Below are 14,031 nucleotides of genomic sequence, written 5' to 3'. Positions count from 1 at the left end.
TCAATTTGAACTGTTCAACCGGCAGTGGCGTAGCTTGCCTTAGAGGGGCCCTGTATAAAAATGTGTTGATTGGCCCTAAGGAAGGGTGAAGTAAAAATAAAAGAAGCAAAAAATATTCGATTAGTATCGAAATGATTATATGTACTTATAATTAAAAGTTCTATCTCATATTTGGTGCTGGGAGCGAAATAATACACAAACAAATAACATACAAACAATATAAAATAATATACAAACAACATAAAATGATAAACAAACAAATAATAAAAAAAATACCAAAAATTAAAGATACGCTTTTCTAGCATTTATTTCAGCAAATCTATTTATCAATTCAGCCATAGCTGATGACGATTTCAGTTTTTTAAGTTGTTCCCCCTCTATTGACAATAACGACATGTCTGACAGCCGTTTCTGTCCCATAGAAGTCCTCAGATAATTTTTTATTAGTTTCAATTTTGAAAAACTCCTTTCAGCGATTGCAATTGTAACCGGAAGGGTCTAAAATAAAAGGCATGCAGTAATATCGTCAGGAAAACTGGATGCAAGGCTATTGAATTCTATCAGGACTAATTCTAAAAGTTCTTTGATGGCACGAATTTTCTGAATTTCAGATTTTAAGTATTCGTATCTATCTGAATGATCGATTCGGTGTAATGAACGGGATTTTGAAATGAATGGTTGTCTTAGCAGTTATTCTCAAAAATACTATTGTAAAACCTGTAAGAGGTTTTGGATAACATTTTTAGGAATTTTTTGCTTACAGACATTCGGGGGCCCCTAAAGCCTAGGGGCCCCGTATCACTGATACCGCTGATACCGCGGTAGCTACGCCCCCGTCAACCGGGTATAAATTACACTGGATTCCTTTGACCTCAATCGTTCATATGGTGATTTTATTTGAAACAATCTATTTGGTGTGGAGATTAAAGGTGCTCAAAGGTGGTTCTCGGTTGAACTATTTACTATTGAGGGAAATAAAGTTATGGGGAGTCCGGAAGAGTTGAACCCCTTTTCACTCTGAAGCCACTTAAGTTGTATCTGTAAATGGTAGCAACTGATTTTTTGCGTGAAGATATCATGCCCCAATAGGTAACGATAGATAAAAGTAGAGTAATGGTGAGATGAACATTTTGAGTAGGACAATTCTTTTTTTAGGAATTGAAAATTGGCTCATGTCTCCCTAACCCATAGAAAAGTTGAACAGGGGACGAGAGGGACTTGACCATAAGTTTGTTTATCAGGAAAAACATTGAAAGGAAACAATTTTCAATGACCAACGATTGTCTATGTCAAGGTTTTCATCATCAGATGTATAAGCGTATAAAATATATAGAGTCATTCGGGGCAACTGTGCGCACTTTTGCCTTTCAAGCCATACCCCGTTTCAATTGTTGAAGCTAGGAAAATTAAAACATATTCATAAGATAGAGAATTTTCTAATCTATCAGAAAACATCAAAAAGCAAACAAACAAAAACGTTTTCTTTCCGCAAGAAAGAATTTAATCGAGAAAGTCGGAGTGCGTTCACATGCCCCGTATTGCGGGTAAGTGTGCGTACCCTTACGGGGTAAGTGAACGAAGTGCTTAGTGAACTACACAATCAAAACAAATTACAAAATAATGTCATCAAAATGTTACAATATTAGAGAAATGCTGTTTATTGTCAATACAGAAGCGCCTTTTTACAAGCAGTGCATTATTGTTCGTGCCACAATTCTTGGTGAACACAACACTTGATACATTCCCCTGTTGGTGGCTCTTCATATTTTTCTGAACAAATAGGACAATATTGATCGAGTCTTAACCAAGAAAATCAACAATGTCATAATTTATTCCTCACTGAACTAATGCCCTTATAATGAATCTATGCGCACACTTACCCGCGCACATTTTCCCCAGTAAGCCAAAATTTGAATTGACGATCTTATAGAGTTGAGCAGCTAAGTGAACCTAAAATTTTTTATTATATATTTAGATTAATATGCCCATGATCGAATAAAATATTATTTAACACTGAGGGACTCGGAACTTGAACCTGGCAGAATGTGCAGAGATGCTAAAAATGAACAAGAAAACTAGTGAATTTGATTGATAGCAAATAAAAAGTTAAAGAAACGTGGCAAGGCGCACTCCTATGAAAAACTAATATGGCGATTCTGCGCCCTTGCTTCACCCAAATGAACCCCTCTTTCATACATTGCATAGTCGAGATATACGCACTGCGCACACTTACCCACTGCGCTCAGTTACCCCGAATGACTCTACATATTTTCTATTTCAGAGTCACTCTCACTTATTTCCGAGATGTTTTTTACTTTTTTGAACCTTTGTATATTTTGTATATTTATTTTTATTATTTAATTTTCTTTTTTTTCAAGCAAACTATTACCTAAGCTCAGTGCGAGAAACTTGGACCACTGATTATGTCTCCCGACCATAGCATGGTTAAGTCTCCCTTTCAGTCTATTCAACAGATGTTTTCTTGAAACTTTTACAACTATTATCAAAAAGACTCATCGTTTGTAAAACAATATTAATCAATGAAAGCAATAAAACAAAATAACACCACGCACCTATTAAACTTTTCATACAGCTTAACAATAATAAATTATTCAATTTATCACTTCCTAACAACAAAATCACGTTCGATCTTCTCACTCCCGAACTGTTCTGATGGCGGCCAAAATGTAGCCGCCATTAGTTGTGGCTTGTTACGAATATGTCGCAAGCCATTTAAGATACCGGTAGCGCGAAATTTGAATAGAAATATTCGAGGTGGTTCAAGTCTCCTACCTGAGCAAGTCTCCCGAACGCCCCCTACTCAATGGTTGAACTAGGAAGATCGTTTATATGGATTAATTCAAGTCACTCCAGCATTCAGATTCAAAGCAACTGATTAAATTGATATCGCACGTTCATTTAGCGTATTCAGTTTTTTATCTCGCATAACACTCATTTTTTGAATGAGTTGACTAGACTATTGTTATTTCTTCAGTTTTCAGTTTGAAACTGTGAATATTCTTCAGATCCAATCGAAAGCATATCCTGAATAATTACTGAAATTTATTCCTTACTTAATCTCTCGAAAATCATCGTACGCATTAATGTCGAATGGTCTAATTGAAATACGATCTATGAACCGATTCAACGCCCTTCCTGTGCGCCCATTGAAAATATATCTGTCGAACTATGTGACCCACATTGTCACATCTCATTATAATCAATTCAGCTCGCAAAATGGCCACTCCGGCAGATGTAACAATGCGTACCAATACAAATTGTACAGATGCATCCAAAGTTATACGTAATTCCGCCAGTTATTCAGAAATGTACGTACCCGCAATGGGCGAAACGACAAGGCTTAATTGACAATTTCACGCCCTATTTAACGGATGGGCTTAAAATAGCGGAGTAGTTAAAATATAGATGAAAATTGAATATTTCAAATTGGCGTCCATTTAAAAATGGATGAAGTATATATCTCGACCGTTCGGATCGTCAGATGAGACCTATTAAAATATTTATTTCGTTATAATTGGCCAGTGTTTGTTGGGGTAATTATCTGGGGTATATGGAACCAATTTTCCGTTTAATCGGTCATATTCGGCGGGTTTTATCATGTCAGATGTCAATATTTCGATATATTCGGCACGTAGCGGAATGGATTTTTCAACGAATGAATATTTTATTTTGATTTCGATATATATTCGCTTATGTGGTGTGGATATTGCATACTGGATCGCATGTTATCTAAAAATGATTCCGATGCGTTTACATTTAGATTTTTCGAAAAATTCTCGGGATTGATGATAATGACATCTTACAAAGTCCATATAAAATGTATCATTTGTCAACAGTCAATTGCCTGCAAGTGTCAATCAGGCAATTTTTCCGAATATTTCTCTCGTTGAAACCTTCCTCAAGACAAGGTATGAGGAAGACTGCAAAGAATTATTATTATTATTATTATTATTATTATTATTATTTATTTGATAAGAGTTAAGAAACAATTCTATAAACTCAAAGAATACAAAATAGAAGTAATGCATATCCCGAGAGAAAAAGAATGAAAAAAATAGTTTCAGCCAGTTTTAGAAAAAGCCATGACAAAAAAGGCTCCATATTTTTTAAAGAGAATTCAGTGAAACCCCCTCTTAATCTTTGAGGTGTATTGTTATCGATATAGATATTTTGAGATATTCATATTATACCTCTCTCAATATCCATTCCCCAAGTACCAAGACAACGAGAAATATTTTATATCAGCTAGCGTTTAATTGAACTGTATTCAACAATTCATACTTCCGTCGTCAATTCATCCTGTAATTCCCCTGGAGTGCGGTTAAACCAATATACCACTTTCTCTGCTAGGGGGGTCTGAGAGCAATAATGATGACTCACCAAACTGGAACATTTTTCTCTCAAGAAGTGTTATCGGCGCCAGTGGTGATATGCGAAACCCTCCAATTTTTTGATTTATCTTTCCACAGGGACCTCAACCCATTGCCCTTTTCTTTACTGCGGTAATCGAATTTTTTATTGAACATTTATATTTTAGATTATGAAATGGATGGTTCAAGATAATAAAATATGTATTATTCCTAAGGGCTGTAATTCAATCACATTAAAACGTTTTGATTCCACCAGTTTTCAAATATGCAGGGTGTATGAACTGCCAAGTTCCATAATAAGAGCAATCGATTTTTTCTATTCAATATTATAACATTAATGGTTCGGGGAAATGAAATATTAATCGTTCCTCTAGGCTGTAGGGAGAGTCCGGGAGACTTGCTCAAGTAGGAGACTTGAACCACCTCAAATATTTCAATTCAAATTTCTTGCTACCGGCTCCATTTTGGCCGCCATCAGAACTGTTCGTGAATGAGAGGGTTGAAGGTGATTTTGTTGTTAGGAAGTAAGAAATTTAATAATTTTTGTTTGTTATACTGTCTGAAAAGTTTAATAGGTGCGTTGTGTTAGTTAGTTTGATTGCTTTCATTGATTAATATTGTTTTAGAAACGATGAGCTTTTTAATTAACAGTAAAAGTTGCAGGAAAACAACTGTTGAATAGACTAAAAAGGAGTGCGGGACACTTGACCCATGCTATGGTCGGGAGACATAATCAGTGGTCCAAGTTTCCTGCACTGAGCTTAGATAATAGTTTGCTTCAAAAAAACGAAAACTGAATAATAGGGATAAATATAAATAAGTATACAAAGGTTAAAAATTGTAAAAAACAAAGAAAAACAACGCCCAAAAAAGTGGAATTTATAAAATAAATTGCAACAACTGCCCTGCCTTCTATATTGGTATGACAACCAGAGCCGCAGGAATCAGATTTAATGAACATGTCAAGAATAGACCAGCTTCAGCGATGGGTGGCCACTTGCATGAAAATGAACATTCCGCTTCACTCGAAAGACTGACCATAATTCACGAAAGCGACGACTTCTGGAGACTAATTCTTCTAGAACAACTCGAGATTCTGAAGAACAAAAATAGTGAACACCTCCTCAACGAGATTAAAGATTTTCCTAACCCAAATTTGTTCAAACTAGTTCTCTTTCCCAACCAGTGACTCTCATTTCTCGTTACCCCTGTATATCCACTCGACCATAGAACGTCAAAGTGCCATACTCAACCGTCAACTGTCAGTGAACCTCGTCGCGTTGTGTACCCGTCTGTGCTGCACATTCCATTCTGAAAAATTGAGCTAACCTATACTTCTATAATATCTACATGTTTTGTCTGATTCTTGATTTCAAAGATAATCATTGTAAATTTGCATATTTCTCGACGGTGAGTGTATAAAAGTGCTATATAGCATGAGACATGTTCAGATGGTTTTTAAAATTCTTGTTCTTACTATTGTGTTCTTTCAGCTGACCTGATGATGGCCCCACGGCCGAAATCGATTGTCATAGATTATTAGTATCAATAAAACGTGTTTTACCGATCTGCTTCTGATTTTGTTATTGATAGTAAAAAACATCTTAGAATTAAGGCAGAGTGACTCTGAAATATGAAATATGTATTTCATACGCTGATACATCTGATGATGAAAACCTTGACTTAGACAATCACTGGTCATTGGGAATTGTTTTCTTTCAATGCTGTTCCTGATAGACAAACTTATGGTCAAGTCTCTCTCGCCCTCTGTTCAACTATCCCATGGGTTAGGGAGACATGAGCCAATTTTCGGTTCCTAAAAAAAGAATAGCTGTACTCAAACAGCGGGTTTCATAAAACTCTTACTGCCCGGTCAACGATTTGACAGTCACTGGATTTCAAAAACGAAATCGCTAAAACTTTTTCAATCCTACATATATTGAACAAGAAGCAATTTAGAATCATTGAATAGATGTATATAGATCATAATTTGATTCGAGAATTGAATTCCAAATTCTTATGACTGAATTATTGATTGAAAACAAATTGACGTTTATCTGTCAATCAAGCGTTGATTCCCCGATCGAGCTTTATGAAACCGGGGGAAAATGTTCCTTTCACCATCACTCCACTATTATCTATCGTTACTTATTTGGGCATGATATCTTTAGGCAAAAAAATGAGTTGCTGCCATTTATAGATACAACTTAGGTGGCTTCAGTGTGAAAAGGGGTTCAACTCCCCCGGACTCCCAATACTTAGAGACTGATAAAGAATATGGCACTCGGATTAATAAATGAAAAATTCATTTCGGATAGAAATTCAGTATCGAACTTGATCGTTTTCCCGCTCTTATTAGAAAAGATAAAATTTGAGTCCTGCATGAATCGGCATTCCGTATAATCTCATCTGAACATTCCGATAAGTAATTCAGACTTACGGCATTCCGCGGATTGTTTATCTCCTGCTTGATTTAATATTTTAGATTATGGCATTCCTCGTGCTCCTCAATACGTCGTCTATGAAAATTCTTCCGTCGAAATTTCGGGGATTGCGCGGGGATGTGAAGTGAGCTGATTATGTTGTTCAATAAACGGGCAGAAGTTTTCCAACTGCGAACATAGATGAAGAAAGTTTCGCCGACTCGACGTTCCAAGTTCGAAGGAAGCGTTGGAGGAAATTTTGGGCGGATGAATACACATAAATTGAAAACTTGGTTTTGAAGTAACTCACGCATGGTGTAACGTCGGGCTTCTGGGTCTTCTAATATCCAGGGGGATAAATAAGTTTCGGGAAACGGTGAAGAAACACTTCATTCTCGACGGGGAGAACCGTTGCAACGAATTCGACGGTGATTCTGAAAAATAACCACAAATTGTGTTTCAATGTGTTGCTCTCTGAAGAAACATGTTACAAATTTCTCTATTCCACATCAAAATTGGATGTGGAATAATTCAATGTGATTTAGTTGAAACACCCTGTATTTTTCGATTCCTGTTTCGTAAACTGATGCATCAAAATTATGGGGAGTCCGGGAGAGTTGAACCCCTTTTCACACTGAAGCCAATTAAGTTGTATCTGTAAATGGCAGCAACTCATCTTTTTGCTTAAAGATATAATGCCCCAATCGGTAACGAAAGATGATAGTAGAGTGATGGTGATATGAACATTTTGAGTACAGCCATTCTTTTTTAGGAACCTAAAATTTTCTCATGTCTCCCTAACCCATGGAAGAGTTGAATAGGGGGCGAGAGAGACTTAACCATAAGTTTGTTCATCAGGAAAAACATTGAAAAACAATTTCCAACGACCAACGATTGAGTATGTCAAGGTTTCCATCATCAGATGTATCAGCGTATGGAATACATATTTTCTATTTCAGAGTCACTCTTCCTTCATCTGAGATGTTTTTACCTTTTTGAACCTTTGTGTATTTTCATATTCATTCCTATTATTCAGTTCTCTTTTTTTGAAGTAAACTATTATTTGAGCTCAGTGCGGGAAATTTGGACCACTGTAGCACCCATGCTATGTTCCCTCGCACTCCCTCTCACTTGAAATTTTTACAACTATTATCCTAAAGGCTCATTGTTTTTAAAACAGTATTAATCAATGAAAGCCATAAAACTAAATAACACTAAGCCCCTATTGAACTTTTCAGACAGTATTAAAAACAAAAATCATTCAATTTCTCACCTACTAACAACAAAATCACGTTCAACCCTCTCACTCCGAAGCTGTTCTCATGACGGCCAAAATGGAGCCGCCACTATTTATGCCTTGTTACGAGTATGTCGCAAACTAAACTGCTCCACATGACTTAGGGATATTGACTTAAATTGCAAAAAAATATAGTTAAAAAAAGATTTTTGTGATGAAAATTCATATTAATATGATTTCAAGTTGCAAATTAATTTTAGCCATTAAGTCTGCCGCGTATACAGAGTTTTTAAGAAAAATCGAGTAAAATAACGAAATTTCATTCCCAGAGAATTCAAGCATTTTAAGACTATCAATACAATGTATGGCCTCCACGGGCATCAATAACAGCTCGACATCTTCTTTGCACTACACACGAGGTTGTTGAACATTTCTTGAGGAATTTGGTTCCATATACGGGGCAGAAGCTCTCTCAGATCATTTGAGGATTCTGGGGTAGGTTGACGATTATCTAATCTTCTTTGAAGTATATCCCATGCATGTCCTATGCAATTCAAATCTGGCGAGTGCGGAGGTATTGGTAAATGTGGAATACCAAGATCCTCGCGCGCATTCTCAACTATGGCTGCACGGTGCGGTCTAGCGTTATCGTCTAGAATTAAAAAGTTTCATCAATAGCAGCGAAAATTTGGCACAACATTGTCAATGACATGCTCCCTATAGTGTAAGGCGGTCATATTCCCAGGACAAATGTGTAGATCTGTGCGCCCTTTGAAACATATCCCGGCCCATACCATAACACTACCCCCTCGGAATGGATGGACTTCTCGGACATAGCGACGATTACGGGGTATGCGTGGGATTGTCCATATCCTCATTCTTCGAGAATCTGAAAATCGTCATCAATCATCAGTGAAAAGGACACTACGCTATTGATCGTTCCAATTAATATGTTGCTTTGCCCATTCCAGTCTTTGACGCTTATGGTCACGTGTTAATGGAACTCCTCTTAATGGACGTCCAGAACCTAGATTCACCTCTCCCAAACGTCGTCTGATGGTTTCGATGGAAACTTGGACCCCATCTGCATTTTGAAGAGTATTCCGCAGCATTCTACACGTAGATGTAGGGTTTCTTCTCGCCAAAACGGTGATGAAACGATCCTGAGCAGGTGTTGTTTTTCATCGCCCACCAAGCCTTGGTCTTTCCAACACGGGACCTGTCTCCCTGAACCTATTCCAAAGTCGAGATATCACACTTTGGCTGACTTGGAGCCTTTCTGCTACAACAACCTGAGTTAGGTCACCCTGTAGCATTCCGATAGCCCTATTAGCCTCTGCGTTTGTTTATTCACGTCTTGACATTTTCAGAAAACTTGTTTCAAATCGAGGCCATTGATAAACTGACTTCATTTCAAAATAAGAACATTCATGAAGCATATCCAAAGAACCTAACTTCAGAAAAAAGGCGACCAGATTGACGAAATGTCTCATACTGATTTTTATTGAATCGATTCAAGTTGTTATTGAGTTTTAAATGATTTTACGGCGATTTTCTCGAAGATTACATACTTTAAAAAACGATTGAATACTATATCCCTTACTCTTGTGGAGCAGATTATTTACTATACCGGTAGCGCGAAATTTGAATTGAAATATTTGAGGTTGTTCAAGTCTCCCGGACTTCCCCTACCTCAGGTAAGGTCATATCTTACCTATATAAGGAATAGTCTATGGGATAGATGTTGAATCTGAAGATCATACAGGCTATTCAAAAGTTTCACTTCTATCAGTCCAATTTTAAGACAACGGTATATGTTTTTACTTTTTTTAATCTGTTACATCTCTCACAAAAATCGTCGACATGCTCCGACCGAATATAATCATCAGGACGCAAAAAGTTATCTCCTCCCGGGGAAAATCTCCCTCCTACCGAACTGAGTATTCCAACAAAACGAATATAAACTAGAAGAATTCTCGGAGGATCTAGCGACCGAATCTCCTCGACTGTGAAAATTATCAAAGCGAATTCCTGCCCGTTTCTCGCGATCTAAGTATTTCTATACGCGTGGCAACCGTATTGTAAAAAATCCATTTTCCACCGCTTCCCCATGGGAAATTCGAATACTGTACGGAATTTTTCTAGGTTACCTGATTTACCGCCTCGTGCAGAAATGATGAGAGAACGGGGCATCAGAAGAGGATGAAATTGTCATTATATTTCACGAAAATGGAAATATTATATGCCGCATAGGTTGTATTGAATTCTGCATTGAAGGCTTTCTGAACTTCAAGATGAAAGAAAAGAACAAGAAAGCATAGCATGTGACGAAAGCGATGATCATACATAAAGGAGGAAAAAACGAGGAGAATGAATTGTTCAACTAGCCAAAAAAATTTGAGCCATTTTGTATTGCTTTTCCTTGCTGATCGTCAGACACTCCTTCCCTCTTTCGTGGGGCATCAATGCACTGTAAAAATTTATCCGTTGAGTGTAGAGAAGGATACGACAAGAAAAAGGGGGGATAACCAAAATTCCGCCTGAAAGTATGAGGCAATCGGAGATTCACGAACGAAATATGTTTTTCCATTCCATTATCGAGCAATAGAATTTACCCCATTCAATTCGCTATAGTGCTTTCCATCTCGAATCGATCAGGCCCATGTCCAAATATTGCTTTCCTAAATAAATATTAGAAGACCATCTCCCCTTATGAAAGGAGGTGTAGCTAATCTGGTGGATTGTGAACGGTATTCTCGCAACTGAAATATTCCCCCATAATAATTTATTGGATAGCTGGTGCGGTTAATGCCCGAGGATACTCCTGGAATGCCCCTATTGCATTAACTGAATGGCCTCTCCCTAATCTCGAAATCTGAGTGTACAATTTCTAGAGGGAACGATCTCGCGTGCAGACAGGTGGATTGCAATTTCGGAATTAATCAATTAGAACCGTTTCATTGTTCGAGTTATGTGGTATTTCCTGGAAAAAAATGTATTTATTTCAGTACACAACTAACGTATCAGTCAAAGTATCCTCCATCTCAAGCTACATACTACTTTGATCCACCTCAGAATCAATTTTCGGATTCCATTCTAAAAAATTGTGGACGAATTTTCGAAAGAAGTGAGCCAATACCAAATCGTGCTGGTTGTGTCAGGGCAACCAGTTAACAGAAGGTATAATGTCTGGAGAATACAGTCTTTAGGAAGTTTTAATTGAACCCAACTTTTTGGGAATTTTTCGGAGGTCAACTTTCGACTGGTTTTTCTTCCAGGAGAATTATCGTAAATCAAATGTGATACATATTCTGATAGAGCAATTCTTCGAGTACTAAATCTGAGAAGTTCACCCATCTCGGCGCAACCGTTCGGTCTTGAGGAAGTTTTAACTGAGCCCATATTTTTGGGAATTTTTCGATGGTCAACTTTCGAGTAATTTTTCTTCCAGGAGAATTATCGTAGATCTAAATGTGATACATATTCTGATAGAGCAATTCTTCGAGTACTAAATCTGAGAAGTTCACCCATCTCGGCGCAACCGTTCGGTTTTGAGGAAGTTTTAACTGAACCCAACTTTTTGGGAATTTTTCGAAGGTCAGTTTTCGAGTAGTTTTTCTTCCAGGAGAATTATCGTAGATCTAAATGTTATACATATTCCAAAAGAACCACTCTGTAGAGTATTAAATTTCTGAATTGCATCGAGCTTAGTGAAACCTTCGGTCTTTGGGAATTCATCGAATTTCCAATTTCGACATCTCGTATCTCCCAGAAAAATCATCCTAGATCTAAATGGTCCCCAAGTGGAACCACCCTTGCCTGAAACTACCAAAACGAAAGCTGCCACTGTTCATTCATTCATTCATTGCTGTATCCCGTGACCGAGAATAAACCTACAAAAAGATCGGTGCTATCAAACCCTAATTTCCTAAGGCTACTCGCGACTGTGTGCCCTCCTGTGACTGAAGAGACCCAATCGTGATCTGCAGATCCTTCCACATTCCAGGCATGGATAGCCACCAAACAGATCTGGCCGCAGCTGTATTCTTCTCGAGTCCCCATTATAACTGTGGACCAAAGACCTCCACTGTGATCTATCTAACGCTAGTTGTTCCCGGTTATGATTGACTTTAGTAACAGTCAGAGCCTTTTTTAATATATCGAACTAACTTTTACTCCCAGTAATTAAAAAAAAAACTAAAATTCAACCCGAGTGAGCCCAGACCCTTCATTACTCATAATCGCCTGTAATTTGACATAGCTTTTGCCACAGCTTCCCCCTACAAACGCAGTTCCAGGTTCAAAGAGAGCATGTAAAGCCGAGCAATTCATTTTTAATTTAATGATCCACAGTTACGCAAGAAACGCCGATTGAAAAAAAACAACCCGTCGGAATTGAACGCTTTTTCAGCACATTTTCCGGTTGGTATTCCGATGATTTCCACTAACGTCACATGCATCCCACCCTCCGCACACATATACCAGGGAAAAATGTCGAAATCGTTAAACACATTTTCTGTATAAGGTGCTGAGTCCGAAAAATTATAGTGCAATGCAGCTGGTTCGTGACCACATTTCCACATTTCATTTGGGATCGGATAAAATTCAACTGACATTTTAATTTTGCCCTTCGCGCCCTGAAATATGTTACGGCCGCCATATTGGGCATTCCGCTTTATTAAATCCTTTAGGGTTCTCTCGGCGGATCCGGAGACATCGGGGTTAACAATAATTGTGGAAATGATGAAAAGTAACACCGGTTTCTTGCTTTATTATTTCTCAGTTTGCCCGAGATGGAACTTGGGTAATTCGCTTTGTTAGCATTCAGCTGCATCCTGAGAACGACGTGTTCTATTCGCGTGTTGGATCATTAGTAGTAGTAGTAGTAAGATCATTAGATCAGAGGGCGGAAAAAAATGAGGAAAGCACTGAGCACTGAGCTTGGTTCCCAAAAATCTTCGCATGTAAAATGTTGCCAAGACGTGACCGCATTCTACTCTCAAAATGATATCGGATCTTATCTCATGTAGAGCCAAGCTTCTAATTCTACACGCCCTAACTCTACATGTTAGTCAAAATATGTGGCTAGCCGGTTCGTCACCGATAACTGGGCGTGAGGTGAAACATTTAGGTAGGTGCTCAATGCTCAGTATATTTAGGTGATACAATGGTTCTTGCCTCTAAAAGAACAGCCAAGCCTCATATTTTGATTAAGGTGTAGAGTTAGGGTGTCTAGGAAGAACTTCAACACGATGCTGTGTGAAACGCCAGAATGAGAAAAGAATTTCAAAGTTAGTTACTGAATATGTAGAACAGATGGTTCAAAAATAAGACGGGGGTTTTTCAAGGATGTAACCTAGTGGTCCATTCTGATAGTCTATATTAAAGTACTGAACTCCTATGTCATCCACTAAAAGCTTGTATAAGAGTGCCGAAGGAAACTCAATGAAACAAGAACAAGGTCACCTTAGTACGGGTTCCAGGTCACTCTAGGAATCAAAGCAAACGGAGATGCTAACAAACTTCTGTGGTATGGAAAAATGCAACTATAAGAAAGAGTTTCTGGAGAAGGATGAAACCAAAAGAGAAGCACACTGGAGGAATCATTCCAAAAAGTTCCTCTAGAATTTTAAAACTGCCAGATCTAAGAAGTATTCGGAACTGAGGACATAGTCTCCTTATAAAGTTCATGATGATAATGGGCTCATCACAAACTGACAAGTGTAGATTCTGTGGGGAAAAGGAGGAAACTTGTAGAATGCCTCACCATTACAAGCCTACGCAGGAAATATCTTGGACGATAAAATTATAGTATGAATGGGGACTTTGACCTCCTTGAAGCCCTATTAGATATTGGAGTTGGTCGGAGCTCTGGAGCTGGATGCCGAGCTGTTGTAGATGACGCAGTTGTGAGAACAGCTCTGATGGGGGTACAATAGACCTTAAGGTTGCAGTGAAACGTATCCTCCTTAACTAACTA

The sequence above is a fragment of the Coccinella septempunctata genome, chromosome 6 (genome assembly GCF_907165205.1).
Source record: "Coccinella septempunctata chromosome 6, icCocSept1.1, whole genome shotgun sequence".
Classification (NCBI taxonomy): Eukaryota; Metazoa; Arthropoda; class Insecta; order Coleoptera; family Coccinellidae; genus Coccinella; species Coccinella septempunctata.
The sequence above is the reverse complement of the archived record's forward strand: the minus strand, read 5'-3'. Positions refer to the sequence as shown.